A 25,484-nucleotide genomic window follows, 5' to 3' on the forward strand; every position below is an offset into this window, starting at 1 on the left:
CTTCCGATTCCGGTATCCGATACGCGGCAAGTATCGGAATCCCGGTATCGGAATTCCGATACCGCAAGTATCGGCCGATACCCGATACTTGCGGTATCGGAATGCTCAACACTACTCAGGACTTCTCTTATCCCACTTCTGCGATGCATTAAACACTTTTCGGCCTGCTGTACTGTTATGATCCTTAGTGGCTGAGGATCACAGAACTGACTAGCTAAGTAACTGAACATAGGACGAGCTCTAGGGAGGTGGTAACTGGACTGACCGCAATCCTGATCCTAACCGCACACACTAAAGGTAGCCGGTGATCGTGCCTAAATTCCTAGACGTCTCAACGCAGCCTGAGAAACTAGCTACCCCTAGAGAGAAAGCAAAGACCTCACTTGCCTCAGAGAAATAACCCCAAAGATATAGAAAAGCCCCCAACAAATAATAACGGTGAGGTAAGGGGAAAAGACAAACGTAGAAATGAAACAGATACAGCAAATGAGGCCCGCTAATACTAGATAGCAGAAGATAGATAGGAAACTGTGCGGTCAGTAGAAAACCCTATACAAAAATCCACGCTGAGAATTCAAGAACCCCCACACCAACTAACGGTGTGAGGGGAGAAACTCAGCCCCCTAGAGCTACCAGCAGGCAAGGAAATCACATATTAGCAAGCTGGACAAAGACTGATAATAAGCCAAGGAACATTTTGAACACTGATAAGCAAAAAATGAACAAACAGAAACTTAGCTTCTCTTGGAGAGACTGATAACGAAGGTAGTCAAAATAGTACTGAATACATCGACAGCAGGCAACAACTGAGAGTCCAGGTGAGCTAAATAGGAAACCAACTAGCAGATAACGAGACAGCTGATCCCAGCCACAGAACCGCAGAATGACAAAAAGAGCCACCAGAGGGAGCCCAAAGATAGCACTCACACAGTACCACTTGTGACCACAAGAGGGAGCCCAAAAACAGAGTTCGCAACAGGTTTTGCTCTGCACTCTATATTAATGTCTGTCTCTCTTCCGCTTACCATCCCCACACAAATGGTCAGACTGAGCGTACCAACCAGATGCTGGAACAATATCTAAGATGCTATGTCAGCCATCTCAAGGATGATTGGTTGTAGTTGCTGCCGTTAGCCGAATTTTCATATAACAATTCTCAGAGCGCCTCCACTAAATTTACACCTTTCTTTGCCAATCTGTGTTATCATCCGTGTATCTTACCTAGGTCTCCAATTAATTCTCCAGTTCTGGCAGTGGAGGAAAGGCTGACTGCGATGAGGCAAAATCTGGAGGTTCTGAAGGAATCCCTGACCACAGCTCAAGAATGTTATAAGTAATCGGCTGATAGTTTCCTTAAACCTGCACCCATGTTCAAGGTAGGAGATTCTGTGTGGTTAGCAACTAAGAATCTGAAGTTAAACATTCCTTCACAAAAACTTGGACAGAAATTAATTGGCCCTTTCAAGATCAATGGTATTGTGAGCTCTGTGGCCTGCCGGCTGAAGCTGCCTAGGACTATGAAGGTACACCTAGTTTTTCATGTATCTTTACTAAAGCCTGAATCTCCTAATACTTTCCAGGGACGTGTTGTGCCACCTCCGCAGCTTGTGGTGATTGATGGGCAAGAACAATTTGTGGTGGAGGAAATTGTTGATTCCCAGATTCGCAGGAATCGGCTCCAATATCTGATAAGATGGCAGGGATATCCCCCTGAGGAAGACTCTTGGGAACCTGTGGAAAACATCAATGCCCAACAGAATATTTCTTGTTTTCATCAGAGATTCCCTGAGAAACCAGGTCCAGGATCGTCCTGAGGCCGCTTCTAAGGAGGGACTCTGAACATTTTTTATTACCTTTTTGTGCATTACTGCCCTTTTCCAAGATGGCGTCTTTGGTCTTATGTGCACTGTGTCTTCCTGCTATAAAACTCCACCCCAGCCTTCAGTCTGTGCTAGAGTATTCTGCCTTGCATCCAGCTCCTGACCTCTGATTACTCCCTGGCTATATACCTGCTCCTGTGAACCTGTGTGGAGATCCTGCTACTCTGCTCTGAGTTCCTGCTGCATACACCAGTTCCAGTAATCCTCCATCTGCTGCTCATGTTTACTTCCATCTGCATTTGCTGGACATGTAAGCTGTTTCTGCTCTGCAAGAACCTGAGACTATTACCCAGACCTCCCTGGTTGAGCTAAGATATTATTTGAACTGCCTTATAAGCATATCTATCTGTGTTTTGGACTAAGCAAGGACTTATTCGTATCAAGTATCCTCAAGAATAATTGTGCTTCATAGACTTTCTGCATGATTGCATTTTCCTCTGAAGTTTCCTATAGACTGCTGAGCTGCATTTTATATTTGCAACAAGTGTTGTGGACTTGAGTTTCTTTCTGCACCTGTTTGAATCACTGTGTGATAATATAGACTTTACCCCTTATAAAACTGTGTCCTGTAGTTGTCTTGTTCCACGCAAAGAGTCTCCTGAGTTATCCCCTATAATTATTACAAAAAGGTAGTTTACACAAATGGATAAAAGAGGATTTAGCAACAACAAGGCATCTCATAGGAGACATACGGGGAGGACTTTTTTCAGCAGTCAATAACCTTCTGTGTAACCATATTAATAGGGTAGATGGGACAACTGTGGTGAAAGATTCCTTTAAAACTGATTTCACCAGACTAACTAATGTGTTACTTGTACATTGGGTGACTAGCAGCCTGTTTAAAAAAGCCAATAATCAGTTACATTGTAAATGCACCTTATCCTCTTCACCTGCGAGCCTATTTTCACCTTCATGACCAGGCCAATTTTAAAATTGTGACCAGTATAAATTTATCTGGTAATAACTCTGGAACACTTCAATGGATCCCACTGATTCTAAGAAAGTTTTTTAGTGACATATTGTTCTTCATGATAGTGGTAATATTTATATGATATAATTCGCGTTTACTTGTTAAAACAAATTGAAATTTGGGGAAAATTTGGAAAATGTAGCATTTTTTTAATTTTTTTACTTCTAAGCCCATAAATTAGACTTATGTCACACAAAATAGTTAATAAATATCATTTTCCACCCGTCTACTTTAGATCAGCACAATTTTTGAAACACAATCTTTTTTTTGTTAGAAAGTTATAAGTCTTAAAAGTTGACCAGTGATTTCTCATTTTTAAAACAAAATTTACAAAGCCATTTTTTAGGGACAGCATCACATTTGGAAGTGATTTCAATGGGGTCTAACTGATATAAAATACAAAAAAGTAACACCTTTCTTAAAACTTCACCATTCAAGGTGCTCAAAACCACATTCAAGAACTTTATTAACACTTCAGGTGCTTCACAGGAATTAATAGAATGTGCAAGGAAAAAATGAACATTTAACTTTTTTCACAAAGAATTTATTTTAGACCCAGTTTTTTTTGTCCCAAGATTAACAGGAGAAATTGGACCGAAAAACTTGTTGCACAATTATCCCTGAGCAAGCAGTTACCCCACATGTGATAGAAAACTATTGTTTGGATGCATAGCAGGGCTTGTTAGGGATGCCAGTTGACTTTTTGAATGCAAAATTTGGTGGAATAATTAGCAGACACCATGTTGTATTTGGAGAGCCCCTGATGTTCCTAAACAGTGGAAACCCCCACAAGTGACACCATTGTGGAAACTAGATCCCTCAGGCAGATTATTTTGCTGTGTGGTGAGCTCCTTGAACCCCAAAGTGCTTCGTAGAAGCTTATAACTAGAGATTAATTTTCCAAGGTTCAGTTCGATTTGCAAAACATGTTCGCTTAACAGTTCAATGAATGTACCCAAACCTTATTAAATTCAATGGGAGGCAAAACCAAACGTATACACAACATCTTAAGGCGTGAGAAAAAACTTCCCGTACAGCTGAAATTAGGGACAGACACCATGAAAAGTAACATCAATTGACCAACAGTAGAAATTTGCTAATGGCACAGCAGCAGTCAGCCATGAGCCATGCATGAGATATCAGGGTCTGGTCCAACATTTAGAGCTATGAATTAAAGTTTCAATTAAGACCATCTGGTTAAGAATGTGGCATAATCCTTCTTTACTGGGAGCATGATATCTCATGCAATGGCTCTTTTTTCCAGCCACACTCAGGGTGCACAAACATCAGTTTTATAGAGTACCATTAGTAGAAAAATGGAATGAAACTAACACAGGTAATTGACTGATCAGTTGACCAACAGTAGAACATTTTATAATGGCACAGCAGCTGTAAGCCATGGGCTATGTATGAGACATAAGGGTCTGGGCTAGCATTTAGAGCTTTGAATTGAATTTTCAATTAAGACCTGGTAGTTAAGGGAGCAGAGTAAGCCTTCTTTGCTGGGAGCCCTAATACCTCATGCCACTACTCAGTTTTTTTTCCCAGTCACACTCAGGTGGCTCAAACATCAGGTTCATAGAGTGCTATTGGTAGAAAAATGTAAGGATAGTAACACAGGCAGTTGAGTGAAAGTAAGTGCAGGCATGCCAGTCTAGGAGCCCTATTATTACAAGAAAAACACATGAAGGAGACCCAATTTGGATTCTCCACATTTCAAAAAATTATTGTCACACATCATTAAAGTGGCATCAATTTCCAGAGAGTTGAAAAAGTATAATCTGCCTATGACACACCTTCCACTACAGGCAACCCACCAGATGGAGAACTAATTTGGAGGCTCCAGATTTCAAAAAACTGTTTATAACATCAGCAGCAGTAGAATCAACAGACACAGAAGCCATGACAAAGGTGCCACAGACTTCAATAGCGTGAGATCAACGCAAGACACTGAAAACAACACAATCTCCTAGTCTGCCCAGACTGTGACTGGGGTGCAAATATCATTGGAGATCCATGACTTGTTCATTTTGATGAAAGATAGGTGGTCTACATTCTTAGGGGACACAAAAACTAGATTCATAGTGGTGACTGGAAAATCAGTCACCCCACAATAGGATGTACTTCCATATACCAAAGATGCTTAAACAAGAGAAACAATGGAAGCTTTTATAGAAAGTTAAAATACAATCTTTATTAGGAAATAACACATAAAAACACGGCACATACCAAAATTGTGATGATAGTGCAATACAAAAAAGAATGACAAAACTGACATAAGACACCAGATAAGTGAGATTTGACCGCACAAAAAGTGTAGTATGTTAGGGAAAAGTCCCATAAAAAAAGGCATAGGCATGTGTCTTAAACCTCCAAAACACCCATAACCGTTCTCAGGGATATATCATAAATCCCTTGCTTGAATTTGTAGCGGAAACTGGGTCCATACCAGGAACCGGTAATCAAATATAGGGGAAAGAGCGGAGAAAGCTGAAAGATGCCTCACCTAAATGTGGGTAAACCTCTGTACGCGTACAGAGGTTTACCCACATTTAGGTGAGGCATCTTTCAGCTTTCTCCGCTCTTTCCCCTATATTTGATTACCGGTTCCTGGTATGGACCCAGTTTCCGCTACAAATTCAAGCAAGGGATTTATGATATATCCCTGAGAACGGTTATGGGTGTTTTGGAGGTTTAAGACACATGCCTATGCCTTTTTTTATGGGACTTTTCCCTAACATACTACACTTTTTGTGCGGTCAAATCTCACTTATCTGGTGTCTTATGTCAGTTTTGTCATTCTTTTTTGTATTGCACTATCATCACAATTTTGGTATGTGCCGTGTTTTTATGTGTTATTTCCTAATAAAGATTGTATTTTAACTTTCTATAAAAGCTTCCATTGTTTCTCTTGTTTAAGCATTCTTAGGGGACATCGAGATGAACTTATATGTTATGATACCACCAGCAGCGCTAAAGACACGTTTTGAGAAAACACTGGCTGCCGGGCATGACAAAATCTCCAAGGTGTGACAGGTGATCTCAGGCCAATCTTCCTTTTCTGAAGACCAAAATGCAAAAAGTGTCCAAATTTACCCTGATTGAATTGATATTGAGCTCAAGATACTCCTGCACCATCCTCCCAAGTCTTTCACAATGTGTCAAATTTCCGCTGTGTTCTGCTGGTGGATGGGCTGGTCTAAAAAATGTGTGATATGACTCACAGAAATTGCTTATGCCACTTACACTGGCTGCTAATGTTTTTGCAGTGACGTCTTAATATTCTCGTGGTTGGAAGTCAAGAACTGCGATGCACACTGTGCGAATCATTGTTGTCTTGGTGATTCTCTACAAGCATGTTTCAATACTCTAGCATGCGTGCATCCTTTTCCAGGGAGGAATGCATCTGGTGATATTTACTCTTGTACCGTAAATCTAACAGACTGGAAATGTAGTATTCAGCACTATTTCTAGCCGTAAGAATACGGACATCATGTTGAGGATAGTGTGGAAAGAAAGAGCTCATGTGTCAGGCACTGCCATGAGGTTCAATTCCATGGTATTTTGGTTGTGGAGTAACACTCAAGGTTGCTTCCTCTGTATCCTCCCGCCAATCATGGACAACGGAGAGGGGATCATTATCCTTTTCATCTCCTGACTCTTGTGCATCCATCAACTCTTCCTCCTCATCCTTCTCAATTTGATCCATGGCTCCTACACCTTCACTATCAGTTTATCTGGTACCATGAGCCTCTCTTGATTGCTGTAATTCACCATCCCATAGCATCCTCCTGTGCTACGACAGTCCAGAACTTAAAGATAATGTTATCTTTTCCACATCCTTGTCTGCTTACACCTCTTCCTCTAGGACCACCACCTCCTAAAGTAGACTATTCAAAGTGTGCTCCAGCATGTAGATAACAGGAGTAGTGAAGCTGATGAAGGCAACGTCAGCACTAACCTTTTTAATAGCCATTTCAAAAATGTGCAGAAGGGTGAAAAGGTCTTTCATCTGTGCCTACTACTCAAACGTGACTTGCACCACGTCTGTACTGCCTTGGCCCAGGCTATGTAAATTACATACTTCACCAAGGCTCATCGCTGCTATGTTAATTGCTGGAGTGGAATTCCACTGTGTTGGAAAGTTAGAAATCAAACAGTTAACCGATAGCTTAAAAGAACTCTGTAGCTTCAAATCAAAAATCAATGACCTTTGGGGTGCAGTTGTTGGAAGTGAGGACACAGAAACCATGCCTTCTGCAGCAGGGCCTCCAGGCTGTGATAGTGGCGGACCTGAGCCATGCAAACCACATTTGTGAGGTTTGTGAGGCAGCCACCAAGATTTCACCATTATCGCACACAGCCTTCCCTGGCTACAGGTTCAGTGGAGACACCCATTGCTCTAACTCAGCCTGAATAGATGTCCACAGCTCTTTATCTGTGTGACTGTGATCTCCAAGGCATATTAAATTGAAAACTGCCTGATTGCTGCAAGCTCTGTCTGAGCAGTACTTAGGTCAGGGGATTCTCTCTACACTGTTTGAATGAGTGACACATTAAGTGAGAGGATGATCACTCAGGTGGAGGCCCTAGAGGAGGTGCAGGAGCCAGAAGCAGTAAAAAAGTGTTTGATACAGAGGTTTGACCCACAAGCCTTGGGGATCCAAGACTTGTGGAGCAGCCCCTTGACTATCTGCCCCCACAGCCACCTGAGTCACCCAGTCAGCGAGATGTAATGCCCCCGCCCATTTTTGCTCATTCAGGTGTCAGCGGTGAAATGCACCCTGGTAGACATAGACTTTTTCAGGGAATGGGTGATGTTATCTGTGACATGCTGATGTAGCGCAGGCATAGCTATATTAGAAAAGTAAACGTGTGTGGGCAATTACTCCTGTGGGACTGTGACGGCCATCAACGTCTGAAACCATCTGCATCCAGCAGCCAGAAAGGTAGCATTTCCATGGCCGACAGATTGGAGATGTTGGAGTTCAAGCTTTTAGCTTCAGCATGTGTAGGAGGAAACATTTGTTTATGTTGCCACAACTACGGGACTGAGGGCTGGCTGCTGTGCTGAGAGAGGTTGGAGTAGGGTTACCAGGACAAGCTGCCGGACTGTGAGAGAGGTGCAGGTGGAGATGTACGGAGGATTGAGAAAGATGTGTTGTGCTAGGTGACACAAAAACAGCAGGCTTGTCCATTTTCATAACAGCTGAAGGGCTCTCACTCACCCTGATTGTAAGGAGTAAGCAATTGGAGTTTCTGCAGCCATAGACCTGTGTGAGAACACTTGGCATAGTAACAGAGGAGGAAGAAGCAACAGATGTGATTGATTAGCCGGCCTGTGTTCGGCGAGGCCCATTTTAGCTCAATGAGATTCCCAGACTAAGGCATGTTGATTGCGCATATGTCGGTTCATGCATGTGAGTTTGGTCATTCTTTGCGGTCTCAGAAAAGGTCCAAGCTAGGCATCCCTTGCTGCTCCTGCAAACCACAATCTTGCGAACGCTTATTGCTGTCTATGCTGGAAGCCGCAACGTAACCTCCTCATAATCTTCTTCCTCCATCTACTCTTTTGAGCTAGTTAGCTGCATAGCTCTGACTTAATACCAAGTGGGATCTACAAACTCATTGTCATTGTCTCTCTGTTCTCCCAGTCCTTGCCCAGAGAGTCATCCTCCTCCTCTTCCTGCGTGCACCTCTGGTATCTGAGTCTCATCAGGATCACCTCCACCTCCGGTGGTTAACATCTGGTAACGAGGGTCTGGATTCTGCACTGATCCTACTTTGTCTGACCCCGGATCCAACATTAAAAATTTCAGGCATCGGTGCAGATGGTTTCCTCCTGTGGATTCTGTGAATCTTTGGAGCAGACCTCTCATGCCCATGAAATAGAATGTGTCAACAGCTCAGCAGAAAGGCCCATCTGTGGTTCTCCACAGCCAGTATGGCATTTGGAAATTTGTAACATGGGGGGAATAAGGGTGATTGGGGTGCCACCTCCGAGGATTGGACTGTAAGTGATGTTAAGGTGGAGTAAGAAGAGGAGAGGCCACTTGATGCAGCACTTGCCATCCACTGGAGCATATGCTCTTTCTGACCCTCATCTATGCAGCTGCCAAAGAAAGGGAGTGGAGTAGCCCATCCAGTAACAGATATTGTCAATGGACTTTGGATACGATGAGATGGTGCAAAAACATTAGCACCTAACCCCCTGTACACGTCGAACACCAAGCTTATTCCCCCTTTTATCACAACCTCGCTTTTTACCACTCATGTTTTTTCAAACCCTTCCTCTGGTTTAACCTGCTTGTTCACAAACTTAAGGTACCGTCACACTCAGCGACGCTGCAGTGATATAGACAACGAGCCGATCGCTGGAGCGTCGCTGTTTTGGTCGCTGTGGAGACGTCAAACACAGCAGCTCCAGAATGATCCAGTGACGTAACGGCGACTCACTTATCGTTCTCGCTGGTTGTTAGCTCCATGTAAAACATTGCTGACATCGTTGCTTTTGATGTCAAACATGACGATACACGTCAACCTGAAGAAGAAATAAAGTTCTGGACTTCTAGCTTCGACCAGCGATATCACAGCGGGATCCAGATCGCTGCTGCGTGTCAAACACAACGAGATCACTATCCAGGATGCTGCAACGTCACGGATCGTTGTAGTTCTCGTTGCAAAGTTGCTGAGTGTGACGGTACCTTTAGATACACACCTCTAAGTCACCTGTGACTAAATAAACAATCACTATTTATTTTCTTAGTGTGCATGGACAAGACTCTTATTCCTAACTATTTTAATGAGCAAATGGGCCTCATGATTCTTCACTGCAACAATGTTTTATCCCAAATGATTATGATTAGCAAATTGAGCCAACTGGCTGAACCCCAGCACTAGATCTAATGATTTTTAATAGCAAATTGGGCCTCCTGATTCCTCACTGCAACACAGTTTTATCACAAACTATTTGGATTAACAAATAGGACCTATTGTGTGAACCCCAATAATAGGACTAAAGATTTTTAGACCAAATGGGACCTCCTGGTTCCTCACTGCAACACAGTTTTACCACAAACGATACTCCATATACAGTGCCTTGCAAAAGTATTCGACCCTCTGGAACTTTTCAACCTTTTCCCACATATCATGCTTCAAACATAAATATACCAAATGTAAATTTTTGGTGAAGAATCAACAACAAGTGGAGCACAATTGTGAAGTTGAACGAAATTTATTGGTTACTTAACATTTTTGTGGAAATTCAAAAACTGAAAAGTGGGGCGTGCAATATTATTTGGCCCCTTTAACCTAATACTTTGTTGCGCCACCTTTTGTTGTGATTACAGCTGCAAGTCACTTGGGGTATGTTTCAATCAGTTTTATACATCGAGAGACTGAAGTTCTTGCCCATTCTTCCATGGCAAACAGCTCGAGCTCAGTGAGGTTTGATGGAGAACGTTTGTGAACAGCAGTTTTCAGCTCTTTCCACATATTCTCCATTGGATTGAGGTCTGGACTTTGACTTGGCTTTTTTTTTATTCTTTATTTAGAATTTTCAGAATTACAAAGACACTAGCATAAGAACTTGCATCTCCAAAATATCACGATAATGGAACAGCGAGAACGAACAGATCAACCGTTGATTGGAAAGAGTAACATATATAAGTCCATGAAATAGGTTTAAAGGGGTTGTCCACTACTTTCAATTACCCCCCTATGCATTCCCCCGGGGCCCCTGATGATTTGTGTAAATACCTTTTTTAGCCGTTTTCGCCTGTGAGCGACGCTATGCTGGTGCCTGAGTCCGGGTCACGTGACCCCCAGGCTTCAGCCGCCGCTCATTTCCACTGACGTCACGTCAATTTCCAGACTCTGGAAATTGACATGACGTCAGTAGCAGGCGTGTCCCCAGGCTCCACAGACAGCAGTCACTCATAAAGAGTGACTGGGCTGTGGGCGGGGCTGAGGCTGCCTGCGGGGCTGTGCTGGGGGCGGGCGGGGCTAGGCAGGGATGTGCGGGCGGGCGCCGGTGCTGTGCGGTCCATGGCGCCTATGCTGTGCGGTCCCCGGCGCCTGTGCGGTCCCCGGCACCTGTGCGGTCCCGGGCGCCTGTGCGGTCCCCGGCGCCGTGCGGTCCTGGGCGCCGGCGCTGTGCGGACTGGTATGTGCTGGGGGGTGGTGTGTGTGTGTGTGTCTGTCTCTGTGTGCAGGTATCATCTGATGGGACAACAACAACAAGTCCCATCGGGCTCTGCCTGCTACAGTGGCAGTGAGTGACACATTAGCCAATGATGGGACAGTAGTAGTCCCATCATCCGGCTAATGTGTTGAATGTAATAAAAAAATACACATATACATATACAGTACATACATACATACATACATACATACAACACACGCCATGCGACGACACTCACCATGCGGCGACATGCACCATGCAACGACACTCACCATGCGGCGACATGCGCCGGCATGCGACATGTACCATGCGACGACATGCGCCATGCGACAACATGCGACAACATGGACATGCAGCATGCGACGACATGCGCCATGCGACGACATGCAGCATGCGCCGAAATGCGCCATGCGACAACATGCGACATGTGAGACATGCAGCATGAGACGACATGCACCATGCGGCGACATGCACCATGCGGCGACATGCAGCATGCACGAATTGCGCCATGCGACAACATGTGAGACATGCAGCATGAGACGACATGCACCATGCGGCGACATGCACCATGCAGCGACATGCACCATGCAACGACACTCACCATGCGGCGGCATGCGCCATGCGATGGCATGCAACATGTACCATACAATGACGTGCGACATGCGACGGCATGCGACATGTACCATGCGACAACATGCGCCATGCGACAACATGCGCCATGCGACAACATGCGACATGCAGCATGCGCCATGCAACAACATGCAACATGCGACAACATGCGACATGCAGCATGCAATGACATGCGCCATGCAACAACATGTGGCATGCAGCATGCCACGACATGCAGCATGCGACGACATGCACCATACGACGACATGCGCCATGCGACGACATGCAGCATGCAACGAAATGTTCCATGCAACAACATGAGCCATGCAACAACATGCGACATGCGAGACATGCAGCATGCGACGACATGCACCATGCGGCGACATGCACCATACAACGACACACACCATGTGACGGCATGCGCCATGCAACGACATGCGACATGTACCATGCGACGACATGCATCATGCGACGACATGCACCATGCGACGACATGCGCCATGCGACAACATGCGACATGCAGCATGCGATGACATGTGCCATGCAACAACATGCGACATGCAGCATGCGACGACATGCACCATGCTACGACATGCACCATGCGGCATGCAGCATGCCGCATACAGTACATACATACAGTACATACATACAACATACATATAGACATACAGTACATGTAACATAGATTACATACTCACTATCACTTGTCACTTTGATCCCCGAAGCCATTGTCATCTGTAAAAAATATTAAAATAATAAACAAACACTATACTCCCTGATCTGCAGAAATCCAATTAAAACGATTGTCCCTCGACGATCTTCCGTGGAGAGCAGGAGCATCTGCTGATGCGACTGCTCTCCAGAGGCTCCAGGAACACAATAAGGGGAGGAAGGTATCCTTCCACAATGTATTCCCCACAATGTATTCCTACGCCCCTGTGAGAAAATAGTCCCTAGTCTCAATTTATGCCATTGCTGTGCCATAAAGTGAGATTTGTCCTAAGGTAACCTCTCAGTGATGCACTGCAGGAGCCATTGTCTCCTGTCAGTGTGTCACTGAGGGTCCTATAGAGCAGTGACATCACCCGATGTCACTGTGCTATAGGGGAGATCATCGTGGGACACTCGTTATTAATTGGACTACGGCGGACAGGTAGTATACGGTTTATTATTTTACGTTTTTTGCAGGCGCTGAAGTATGGTAAGTATGGTTAAATGAAGAATAATAAAATACTTTTTTCCTAATGTGTGTGTGTGTGTTTTATTAACCCTTTATTAATATTGGATTAGTAATGGATAGGCGTCTTATTGACGCCTCTCCGTTATTAACCCGGCTTAATGTCACCTTACAATAGCAAGGTGACATTAACCCCTTATTACCCCATATCCCACCACTACACGGGAGTGGGAAGAGAGGGGCTAAGTGCCGGAATTGGCGCATCTTACAGATGCGCTATTTCTGGGGCGGTTGCAGACTGGTATTTGTAGCCGGGGGGGGGCAATATCCATGGCCCCTCTCTAGGCTATGAATATCAGCCCGCAGCTGTCTGCGTAGCCTTTCTGGCTACAAAATATAGGGGGACCCTACGTGATTTTTTTTTGGGGGGTCCCCCTATTTTAATAGCCAGTAAAGGCTACGCAGACAGCTACGGGCTGATATTCATAGCAGGCTACAGATATTGTCCCCCGGCCATCGGCTTTCCCCCTCTGGCACAGAAAATTGCTCGGGAGCCCACGCCGTTTTTTTTTTTTTAATTACATAAACATATAGTTTATTAACCCCTATCTGCCAGCTGATTGAACAATACACAAAGTCATAAAATATCTGTCAAAATTATGGATAATTGGTGATGACACAACAATCTGAAGCAGCAGTACACAAGCCTCCAGAAGAAGCAAATATTGCAAAACGTGCGTTGGAGCTACGTACTCAGCGGGCATCATACCCACATGAGTAAGCACTATATGTATCACCTTATTAGCACTATGCAATTTATCGCAGCGTTAACACTTGTTTCTGCCTAGTATTTTGCCATTTAGTTTTCAACTGGGAAACGCGGCGTGAATAAGATTTACTAGATGTTGGACTTATTGTAACGCATCGGGTACTCTAGAATATGTATGTAGTATATAATACAGCCCACGTAGTATATAACAAAGCCCACATAGTATATTGCAATGTGGGCACCATATCCCTGTTTTTAAAAAATTACAAAACAAAACAAAAAATTTATATACTCACCTTCCAGAATCCCCCGCATCCAGGCCATGCCCTTAAGCGATGCTTGTCGTGACGCTCCATTGCCAGTAATGCCATGCGGCCATAACATGTGATTATGTAGCGGTCTTGTGTGAACGCTATGTTATGTTCGGGCATTGCCGCAATGCATTATTTGGACCAGATTGTTGTAAGTAGTGTTAAAGGCTGTTGAGAATATAATTTTTTTTTTATTATTATTAATTTTAACATCATATGTTTCAATTATTGATGCTGCATAGGCAGCATCAATATTAAAAAATTAGGGACACTAAGGCTTCTTTCACACTTCAGTTGTTTGGCGTCAGTCACCTCCGACACAGTGATGGATCTACGGATCCGTCACAATTGTTGAGAAAACTGTTGTAACGTATCGTTTTCTTTGACGGATCCGTTAGACTACTTTCACACTAGCGTCGTGCACTGCACGTCGCTATGCGGCGTTGCGGCGTACCCACGCATAGTGTGGAAGCGCCGCACAACGGGGGCAGCGGATGCGTTGAAAAACAGCCATTGTGAGGTGCGGGGAGGCGGTCGGAAATGCTGCAGACGACGCACCAAAAACGTTTCATGCAACGTTTTTTGGAGGCGACGGTCCGACGCAACCGTCGCACGATGGTTGCGACGTGTGCCAATGCGTCGCTAATAATAGTCAATGGAGAAAAAAAGCATCCTGCAAGCACTTTTGCAGATGCGTTTTTTCTTCAAAATGACGCATAGCGACGTGCAGTGCACAACACTAGTGTGAAAGTAGCCTTAGGCCTTTTTCACACTTCATTCTTTTGGTGTCAGTCCAAAACCGCCATTTTCCTCAAATAGAGGATCCGCCATTTTTTTTCGCTAGTTACCCATAGACTAGCATTAGCGACGCAGTGCTACGCATTGACACACGTCGCAACCGTCGTGTTGCGTAGGTCCGTCGCCAACAAAAAAGTTGCATGTAATGTTTTTTGGTGCATCGTCTGCAGCATTTCCGACCGCGCATGTGCAGCCTGAACTCCGCCACCTCCTCCCCGCACCTCACAATGGTGCAGCGGATGCGTTGAAAAACTGCATCCGCTGCCCCCGTTGTGCGGCGCTTCCACACTATGCATTGCGACGTGCGTCGTATGACGCTAGTGTGAAAGTAGCCTTATTCTCCGGTGGTCTCTATATGTATTATTTAAAAAGGGAGTTCTCTTTTTGTCCAGTGATAACTTTGTCATATTTCATATTTCATATATTTAGTATCATATGTATACTAAACTATATATACTATGAAATAGATGAGAAAGAAAAAAGCTAAAAGCTTGATCACCATGGTTGTGCAGTTCTTGGTGCTGCTTTACAGCTTGTGACCAAGATGTGACCTCTCCTCATCAGCCTGAAGATAGAGGGGGAAGAGGAGGGAGGGGTTTGGGTGTGTTTTGGAGTGGGTGTGCTGGGTTCGTGCTTAGTGGCAGTGCAAAGCATCATGGAACTTGTAGTATTAGAGCACAATAACTCAGGAGAAAGGAAGTTGTCGATTAACCCCATGAGAGCTAAATCCAGCACTAAAGATGTGCTGCTACAGCATGATAAAAGGTAATATTGCTAAAATAAACACAGTAGATGTTTTCAGTGGCACATAATAGCAAGATTTATGAAAAAAAAAAAAAGGTTATAGTAGTGGACAACTTCTTTAACTGAAAATAAAAACACAACTTTCAGGTATAAAACATAGCAAAAAACTGAAATTTGCAGCTCAAGAGATCAAGAACAAAAAATCTTGAGCATCTACAGAGTTAAGACAAATTAGAACATTTGAGGTAACGATAATCGAGACAAAAAACATGGCAAGTAGTAGAGAATATGATGAAGACTAAGCTGAAATGGAATAACTAATCTAGAGTTCGGGTCTAATCACTGCGGCTTAAGGGCAACACAAATTGATGCAAAAGGTTGGATTACAGGGAGAGGAGCGTTTGGTAGAGTCATGTGGGAGAAGATGAAAAGCGTTTCCAGGGAAGCCACGTTTTTAGAAATTTTTCATTGACTTGGCCATTCTAACACCTGGATATGTTTATTTGTGAACCATTCAATTGTAGATTTTGCTTTATGTTTGGGATCATTGTCTTGTTGGAAGACAAATCTCCGTCCCAGTCTCAGGTCTCTTGCAGACTCCAACAGGTTTTCTTCAAGAATGGTCCTGTATTTGGCTCCATACATCTTCCCATGAATTTTAACCATCTTTCCTGTCCCTGCTGAAGAAAAGCAGGCTGAAATCATGATGCTGCCACCAGTATGTTTGACAGTGGGGATGGTGTGTTCAGGGTGATGAGCTGTGTTGCCTTTACGCCAAACATATCATTTGGCATTGTTGCCAAAAAGTTTGAATTTGGATTCATCTGACCAGAGCACATTCTTCCACATGTTTGGTGTGTCTCCCAGGTGGCTTGTTGCAAACTTTAAATGACACTTTTTGTGGATATCTTTGAGAAATGGCTTTCTTCTTGCCACTCTTCCATAAAGGCCAGATTTGTGCAGAGTGCAACTGATTGTCCTATTGACAGACTGTCCCACCTCAGCTGTAGATCTCTGCAGTTCATCCAGAGTGATCATGGGCCTCTTGACTGCGTCTCTGATCAGTTTTCTCCTTGTTTGAGATAAGTTTAAAGGGACATCTGGGTCTTGGTAGATTTGCAGTGGTATGATACTCTTTCCATTTCAATATGATCGCTTGCACAGTGCTCCTTGGGATGTTTAAAGTTTTGGAAATCATTTTGTATCTATATCTGGCTTTAAACTTCTCCACAACAGTACCATGGTCCTGTCTGTTGTGTTCCTTGGTCTTCATGATGCTCTCTGTGCTTCAAACAGAACCCCAAGACTATCACAGAGCAGGTGCATTTATACGGAGACTTGATTACACAAAGGTGGATTATATTTATCATCATTAGGCATTTAGGACAACATTGGATCATTCCGAGACCCACAATGAACTTCTGGAGTTAGTTTGCTGCACTGAAAGTAAAGGGGCCGAATAATATTGCATGCTCCACTTTTCAGTTTTTGAATTTCCACAAAGATGTAAAATAACCAAAAAATTTCCTTCAACTTCACCATTGTGTTCCACTTGTTGATTCTTAACCAAAAATTTACATTTGGTATCTTTATGTTTGAAGAATGATATGTGGGAAAAGGTTGAAAAGTTTCAGGGAGCCGAATACTACTACTGTTTGGGTGCACGGCAGGGACGGAGTGATATTTTATAATGCAGACTTTGATGTTGCATTTAGCGTGCTCCTGACTTGCCTAAACAGTGAAACCCCCACAAATGACCCCATTTTGTAAACTTTTACCCCTCAAAAGAATGTATCTAGATGTGTGGTGAGCACCCTTAAATCCACTGGTGCTTCACAGAATTTTACAGCAATGAAGAGAATATTTTCATCAGTAAATCCGATTTTACGCCATTCCACAATTAATTCTAGGACTTGATCAATCACATACCAAACTACTATTTCAACAAATTCTTGTCCACAGACCCATGTCTGCACACTCCAGAGGGTGAAACCCACAAATGCTCTTGAAAAGTCAGATAATCTGAAAATTAATTTTAGGACTTGATTATTAACAAATATTTTTGACCATTTATCTAACTTTGACTGTTTTTATGACTATGTCTTGCTACACAAAACTTTTATTTCCACTACTTATATTTATATTGGTGATCATTTTACTGGAGGATCGCTAATAGTGAGGAAGTTCCATACTTATACTATATGGGCTTTACTGTATGGTTCTTGATGAACCTCGGGTAAAAGACAACACTTTACAGATTCTGTAAAGAATTGGTTGTTTTGTGCTTATAGCGATTCCTACTATGAAGGACGGGAGATTGCTATGGTATACCACATCTATTGGCACATTTGTCTCTCATATAGGGATTGATAGAGCTAAACAGATGTTATACAACCCGTCTCTGAAAATGTCTGTCATTATAGCCCTGCTGGTGTTCTTTCATCTTTGTAACAAACTCAGCTTTGCCACATAGTTGGCTGCATTTTCCTCTACATTTTGTCCTTCATTACAGTACAGTTTATTCCTCCTGCTACTTTATACACAAATGCGGGGCAACTGTTTTGTTAGCAAGACCAAATTTTATAATCAGCCAATGTGTTTTTAGGAGCATGCCTCACTCTGTGAGTCATAATTCCTGGAAGGATTTTCTTGTTTGCTCAATGTCTCTGTACGTTCTGATTGGGCCCTGGAACTTGTTCAATTTTACCCTAAAGACCAAATGGTATGTCATCTATTAATATAGGCAAAACCATGTGTCCAGTACTCACATTGGTGCCATATTGGATATATTTCTAAACACATAAAAACTAATGCAATAAAATGTGAGGTGTGTTCCTCAGAACGTAGAAAAAAGAATCATAAAAGAGACAGTGAAAAAATGCAAATTGTAAATTTTCAAACTTGTGTTGCATCAACTGCATAAAAAATCATGGTATCAAACTACTCACTACCTCCCTAGATAAATAGAATAGAGGGTAAAATTTGCAAAAAAAATACATATATGGGGGATTTCTGTTGCTCTTGAACCACACAGGCTCTGCAAATATGACAATATATTTCAAATAAAGCCAAACTTGTCACATTGTGCCACTTACTGTCCGAGCACTGTCATTTATCCAAACAGAACTTTTTGACTACATATGGGATATTGTTGCGCTCATAAGTGTAATCTCTGACAATAGTGTGAAATTCAGGTCTAAAACTAGATTTTTGTGAAAAAAATTAGCTTTATCAATATGATGACCTAATGTTATCAATTTATGTGTCATAACTGTGGTTTAAAATTGCTCAATATACCACTGGAAAAAATCTTTGAGGGGTGCAGTTTCCAAAATGGGGTCAGTTGTGGGGGGTTTCTGCTGTTTAGGTACATCTCTAAATCCGACATGGCATTCACTCTTAATTTCAGCCAATTTTGAGATTAAAAAGTAATTTGGTGCTCCTTCCATTCCGAGCTCTGCCAAGCACTCAAACAGTGGTTTACCCCCCAAAATGGCCTATCAGCATACGTAGGACGAATTCCACAACAACCTTTGGGGTCTAATTTCTCCTGTTACTCTTGGGAAAATAAAAAATTGGGGGCAAGATATGATTTTTGTGGAAAAAAAATATGATTTTTGTTTTCATGACTCTATGTTATAAACTTTTGTGAAGCACTTGGGAGTTCAAAGGGCTCACTGTTGTGAATTCCGTTCTTGGGCTCCCTCCGGTGGTTGTAAATGGCACTTTTGTGAATTCTGCCCTTGGACTCCCTCCGGTGGTTTTAAGTGGAACTGCTGCTCCTTGGATTGAGCATTAGCAGCTGCTATCACTGATCGTCTCTCTTGGTTCTGCTATTTAACCTGGCTCTGGCCTGCAGCCATTGCCAGCTGTCAATGTTTCTTAGTTGGATTCAGATCTCTCTTGGATTTCTCTGACAGTCGGTCCAGTTCAGCACAGATAAGTCCTTGTTTGTTCATTTGTTGTCCACTTGCTGTGGACTTAATCGTTCAGCTCTCATTATGTTTTCTCTAGTCCAGCTTGTCAGTATGATACATTCTGTTTAGCTGGAAGCTCTGGGGAAGCAGATTTGCCCTCCACACCATTAGTCAGGTGTGGAGTTTTTTCCTGCAAACTCTGCGGTGGATTTTCTAGCTTTTAATACGGACCGCACAGTATACTTTCCTATTCTGTCTATCTAGGTAGAAGTGGCCTCCTTTGCTAAAATCCTGATTTCATTCTGTGTATGTCATTTTCCTCTCCACTCACAGTCAATATTTGTGGGGGGCTGTCTTTCCTTTGGGGAATGTTCTCTGAGGCAAGATAGCTTTCTGTTTCCATCTTTAGGGGTAGTTAGTTCTCCGGCTGTGACGAGATGTCTAGGGAGTGAAAGGAACATTCCACGGCTACTTCTAGTGTTGTGTTAGGATCAGGAACTGCGGTCCGTATAGATACCACCACCTCCAGAGCTCGTCCAAGTTGCTCCTTAACCACCAGGTCATAACTGTACAGCTGGCCCGCAATGTGCTGAATGCATCTCAAAAGAGGGGAAAAAAAAGCTCTGAGCCATTTTTTTTTTCTTCTCTGCAGCCTGTTTTGTCTTTTTTTTCCCCTTAATCTCTGGGTGGTTCAGGATTTTGGCGCTGACATGGATGTTCAGGATTTCTTCTCTCGTGTAGATCAACTTGCTGCAAGGGTTCAGAGTATCCAAGATTATGTTACTCAGACTCCAGCTTTAGAGCCTAGAATTCCTACTCCGGATTTGTTTTTTGGGACAGATGCAATTATTTGAATTTTAAAAATAACTGCAGATTGTTTTTTGCTTTGAGACCCCGTTCCTCTGGTGACCCCATTCAGCAGGTGAAAATTGTCATATCTCTGCTGCGTGGAGACCCTCAGGATTGGGCATTCTCCCTTGAGTCAGGGGATCCGGCATTGCTTAATGTAGATGCATTTTTTCAAGCGCTCGGATTACTGTATGACAAACCTAATTCTGTGGATCAGGCGGAAAAAACCTTGCTGGCTCTGTGTCAGGGTCAGGAAGCGGCAGAAGTATACTGCCAGAAATTTAGAAAGTGGTCTGTGCTCACTAAGTGGAATGAGTATGCCCTGGCAGCAATTTTCAGAAAGGGTCTTTCTGAAGCCCTTAAAGATGTTATGGTGGGGTTTCCCACGCCTGCTGGTTTGAGCGAATCAATGTCTCTAGCCATTCAGATTGATCGGCGCCTGCGCGAGCGCAAGGGTGTGCACCATATGGCAGTGTCCTCTGGGCAGAGTCCTGAGCCTATGCAATGTGATAGGATTTTGATTAGAGCAGAACGGCAGGAATTCAGACGTCAGAATAGGCTGTGTTTCTACTGTGGTGATTCTGCTCATGTTATTTCTGATTGCCCTAAACGTACTAAGAGGGTCGCTAGGTCCGTTACCATTAGTACTGTACAGCCTAAAAATTTCTCTTGTCTGTTACCCTGATTTGCTCATTGTCGTTCTTTTCTGTCATGGCATTTGTGGATTCAGGCGCTGCCCTGAATTTAATGGACTTAGAGTTTGCCAGACGCTGTGGTTTTTCCTTGCAGCCTTTGCAGAGCCCTATTCCCTTAAGGGGCATTGATGCTACACCATTGGCCAAGAATAAACCTTAGTACTGGACACAGTTGACCATGTACATGGCTCCAGCACGTCGGGAAGATTGTCGTTTTCTGGTGTTGCATAATTTGCATGATGTTGTTGTGCTGGGTTTTCCATGGTTACGGGTGCATAATCCGGTGCTGGATTGGAAATCTATGTCTGTGACTAGTTGGGGTTGTCAAGGGGTACATAGTGATGTTCCTTTAATGTCAATTTCATCTGCCCCCTCTTCTGAGATTCCTGAGTTTTTGTCGGATTTCCAGGATGTATTTGATGAGCCCAAGTCCAGTGCCCTTCCTCCTCATAGGGACTGCGATTGTGCTATTAACTTGATTCCTGGCTGTAAGTTCCCTAAGGGCTGACTTTTCAATCTGTCTGTGCCAGAGCATGCCGCCATGCGGAGTTATGTGAAGGAGTCTTTGGAGAAGGGGCATATTCGTCCGTCTTCGTCACCATTGGGAGCGGGATTCTTTTTTGTTACCAAGAAGGATGGCTCCCTGAGACCCTGTATTGATTATCGCCTTCTTAATAAGATCACGGTCAAATTCCAATACCCTTTACCTTTGCTTTCTGATTTGTTTGCTCGGATTAAGGGGGCTAGTTGGTTTACTAAGATTGACCTTCAAGGGGCGTATAATCTGGTTCGTATTAAACAAGGTGACGAATGGAAAACAGCATTTAATACGCCTGAAGGCCATTTTGAATACCTGGTGATGCCATTCGGGCTCTCTAATGCTCCATCTGTGTTTCAGTCCTTTATGCATGATATCTTCCAGAATTATCTTGATAAACTCATGATTGTATATTTGGATGATATTTTGATTTTTTCCGATGATTGGGAGTCTCATGTGAAACAGGTCAGGATGGTATTTCAGATCCTTCGTGCTAATGCTTTGCTTGTGAAGGGGTCTAAGTGCCTTTTTGGAGTTCAGAGGGTTTCTTTTTTGGGGTTCATTTTTTCTCCCTTGGCTATAGAAATGGATCCTGTTAAGGTCCAGGCCATCCATGATTGGATTCAGCCCACATCTGTTAAGAGCCTTCAGAAATTTTTGGGCTTTGCTAATTTTTATCGCCGTTTCATTGCTAACTTTTCCAGTGTGGTTAAGCCCCTGACCGGTTTGACGAAGAAAGGCGCTGATGTGATGAATTGGTCCTCTGCGGCCTTTCAGGAGCTTAAACATCGATTTACTTCTGCCCCTATGTTGCGTCAGCCGGATGTTTCTCCTCCTTTTAAGGTTGAGGTTGATGCTTCTGAGATTGGGGCAGGGGTCGTTTTGTCTCAGAGAAGTTCTGATGGTTCTTTAATGAAACCGTGTGCCTTCTTCTCCAGAAAGTTTTCGACTGCTGAGCGTAATTATGATGTCGGCAATCGGGAGTTGTTGGCTATGAAATGGGCATTTGAGGAGTGGCGTCATTGGCTTGAGGGAGCCAAGCACCGCGTTGTGGTCTTGACCGATCATAAGAATCTGATTTACCTCGAGTCTGCCAAGCGGTTGAATCCTAGACAGGCTCGATGGTCCCTGTTTTTCTCCCGTTTCGATTTTGTGGTCTCGTATCTTCCGGGATCTAAGAATGTGAAGGCGGATGCCCTCTCTAGGAGTTTTTTGCCTGATTCTCCTGGAGTCCTTGAGCCGGTTGGTATTCTCAAGGAGGGGGTGATTCTTTCTGCCATCTCCCCTGATTTACGGCGGGTGCTTCAGGAATTTCAGGCTGATAAACCGGACCGCTGTCCAGTGGGGAAATTGTTTGTTCCTGAGAGATGGACTAGTAAGGTAATTTCTGAGGTTCATTGTTCGGTGTTGGCTGGTCATCCTGGGATTTTTGGTACCAGAGATTTGGTTGCTAGGTCTTTTTGGTGGCCTTCCTTGTCGCGGGATGTGCGTTCTTTTGTGCAGTCCTGTGGGACTTGTGCCCGGGCCAAGCCTTGCTGTTCCCACGCTAGTGGGTTGCTTTTGCCCTTGCCAGTCCCTGAGAGGCCCTGGACGCATATTTCCATGGATTTTATTTTGGATCTTCCTGTTTCCCAGAAGATGTCTGTTATCTGGGTGGTTTGTGACCGGTTTTCGAAGATGGTCCATTTAGTACCTTTGCCTAAGTTAACTTCCTCTTCTGATTTGGTTCCATTGTTTTTTCAGCACGTGGTTCGTTTGCATGGCATTCCAGAGAATATTGTGTCTGACAGAGGTTCCCAGTTTGTTTCCAGGTTTTGGCGGTCCTTTTGTGCTAGGATGGGCATTGATTTGTCTTTTTCTTCAGCGTTTCATCCTCAGACAAATGGCCAAACTGAGCGAACCAATCAGACCTTGGAAACCTATTTGAGATGCTTTGTGTCTGCTGATCAGGATGATTGGGTGGCCTTTTTGCCGTTGGCCGAGTTTGCCCTTAATAATCGGGCTAGTTCGGCTACTTTGGTTTCGCCTTTCTTTTGTAATTTTGTTTTCATCCTCGTTTTTCATCAGGACAGGTTGAGCCTTCTGACTGTCCTGGTGTGGATTCTGTGGTGGACAGGTTACAGCAGATTTGGACTCATGTGGTGGGCAATTTGAAGTTGTCTCAGGAAAAGGCTCATCGTTTTGCTAACCGCCGTCGGTGTGTTGGTCCCTGGCTTCGTGTTGGGGATTTAGTCTGGTTATCTTCTCGTCATGTTCCTATGAAGGTTTCTTCCCCTAAGTTCAAGCCTCGTTTTATTGGTCCTTATAAGATTTCTGAAATTATCAATCCAGTATCTTTTTGTTTGGCCCTTCCAGCTTCTTTTGCCATCCATAATGTTTTCCACAGATCTTTGTTGCGGAGGTATGTGTTGCCCGTTGTTCCCTCTGTTGATCCTCCTGCCCCGGTGTTGGTTGAGGGGGAGTTGGAGTATGTGGTGGAGAAGATTTTGGATTCTCGTTTTTCGAGGCGGAAGCTTCAGTATCTTGTCAAGTGGAAGGGTTGTGGCCAGGAGGATAATTCTTGGGTTGTTGCCTCCGATGTCCATGCTGCCGATTTGGTTCATGCTTTTCACTTGGCTCGTCCTGATCGGCCTGGGGTCTCTGGTGAGGGTTCGGTGACCCCTCCTCAAGGGGGGGTACTGTTGTGAATTCCGTTCTTGGGCTCCCTCCGGTGGTTGTAAATGGCACTTTTGTGAATTCTGCCCTTGGGCTCCCTCCGGTGGTTTTAAGTGGAACTGCTGCTCATTGGATTGAGCATTAGCAGCTGCTTTCACTGATCGTCTCTCTTGGTTCTGCTATTTAACCTGGCTCTGGCCTGCAGCCATTGCCAGCTGTCAATGTTTCTTAGTTGGATTCAGATCTCTCTTGGATTTCTCTGACAGTCGGTCCAGTTCAGCACAGATAAGTCCTTGTTTGTTCATTTGTTGTCCACTTGCTGTGGACTTAATCGTTCAGCTCTCATTATGTTTTCTCTAGTCCAGCTTGTCAGTATGATATATTCTGTTTAGCTGGAAGCTCTGGGGAAGCAGATTTGCCCTCCACACCGTTAGTCAGGTGTGGAGTTTTTTCCTGCAAACTCTGCGGTGGATTTTCTAGCTTTTAATACGGACCGCACAGTATACTTTCCTATTCTGTCTATCTAGGTAGCAGTGGCCTCCTTTGCTAAAATCCTGATTTCATTCTGTGTATGTCATTTTCCTCTCCACTCACAGTCAATATTTGTGGGGGGCTGTCTTTCCTTTGGGGAATGTTCTCTGAGGCAAGATAGCTTTCTGTTTCCATCTTTAGGGGTAGTTAGTTCTCCGGCTGTGACAAGATGTCTAGGGAGTGACAGGAACATTCCACGGCTACTTCTAGTGTTGTGTTAGGATCAGGAACTGCGGTCCGTATAGATGCCACCACCTCCAGAGCTCGTCCATGTTGCTTCTTAACCACCAGGTCATAACAGCTCACCATACATCTAGGTAAGATCCATGGGGGGGTCTTGTTTCCAAAATGGGGTCACTTGTGGTGATTTCCACTGTTTATGCACATCAGGGGCTCTCCAAACGCGACATGGCATCCGATCTCAATTTCAGCCAATTTTGCATTGAAAAAGTCAAACGGCGCTCCTTCCTTTCCGAGCTGTGCCGTGCACCCAATCAGCAGTTTACCCCCACATATGAGGTATCAGCGTACTCAGGACAAATTGTACAACAAGACTTCTGGTATAATTTCTCCTGTTAATCTTGGGAAAATAAAAAATTGGGGTCAAATATATCATTTTTATTTTTATTTTCACGGCTCTACGTTATAATCTTCTGTGAAGCACTTGGGGGTTCAAAGTGCTCATCACACATCTATATAAGTGCCTTGGGGATTCTAATTTCCAAAATGGGGTACATTTTTGGCATTTCCATTGCTTAGGCACATCAGTGGCTCTTCAAATGCTACATGGCGTTCGAATTCAATTCCAGCCAATTCTGCTTTGAAAAAATCCCTTCTAATCTTTGCCATAAACCAAATC

The sequence above is a fragment of the Ranitomeya variabilis genome, chromosome 3 (genome assembly GCF_051348905.1).
Source record: "Ranitomeya variabilis isolate aRanVar5 chromosome 3, aRanVar5.hap1, whole genome shotgun sequence".
NCBI classification, from domain to species: domain Eukaryota; kingdom Metazoa; phylum Chordata; class Amphibia; order Anura; family Dendrobatidae; genus Ranitomeya; species Ranitomeya variabilis.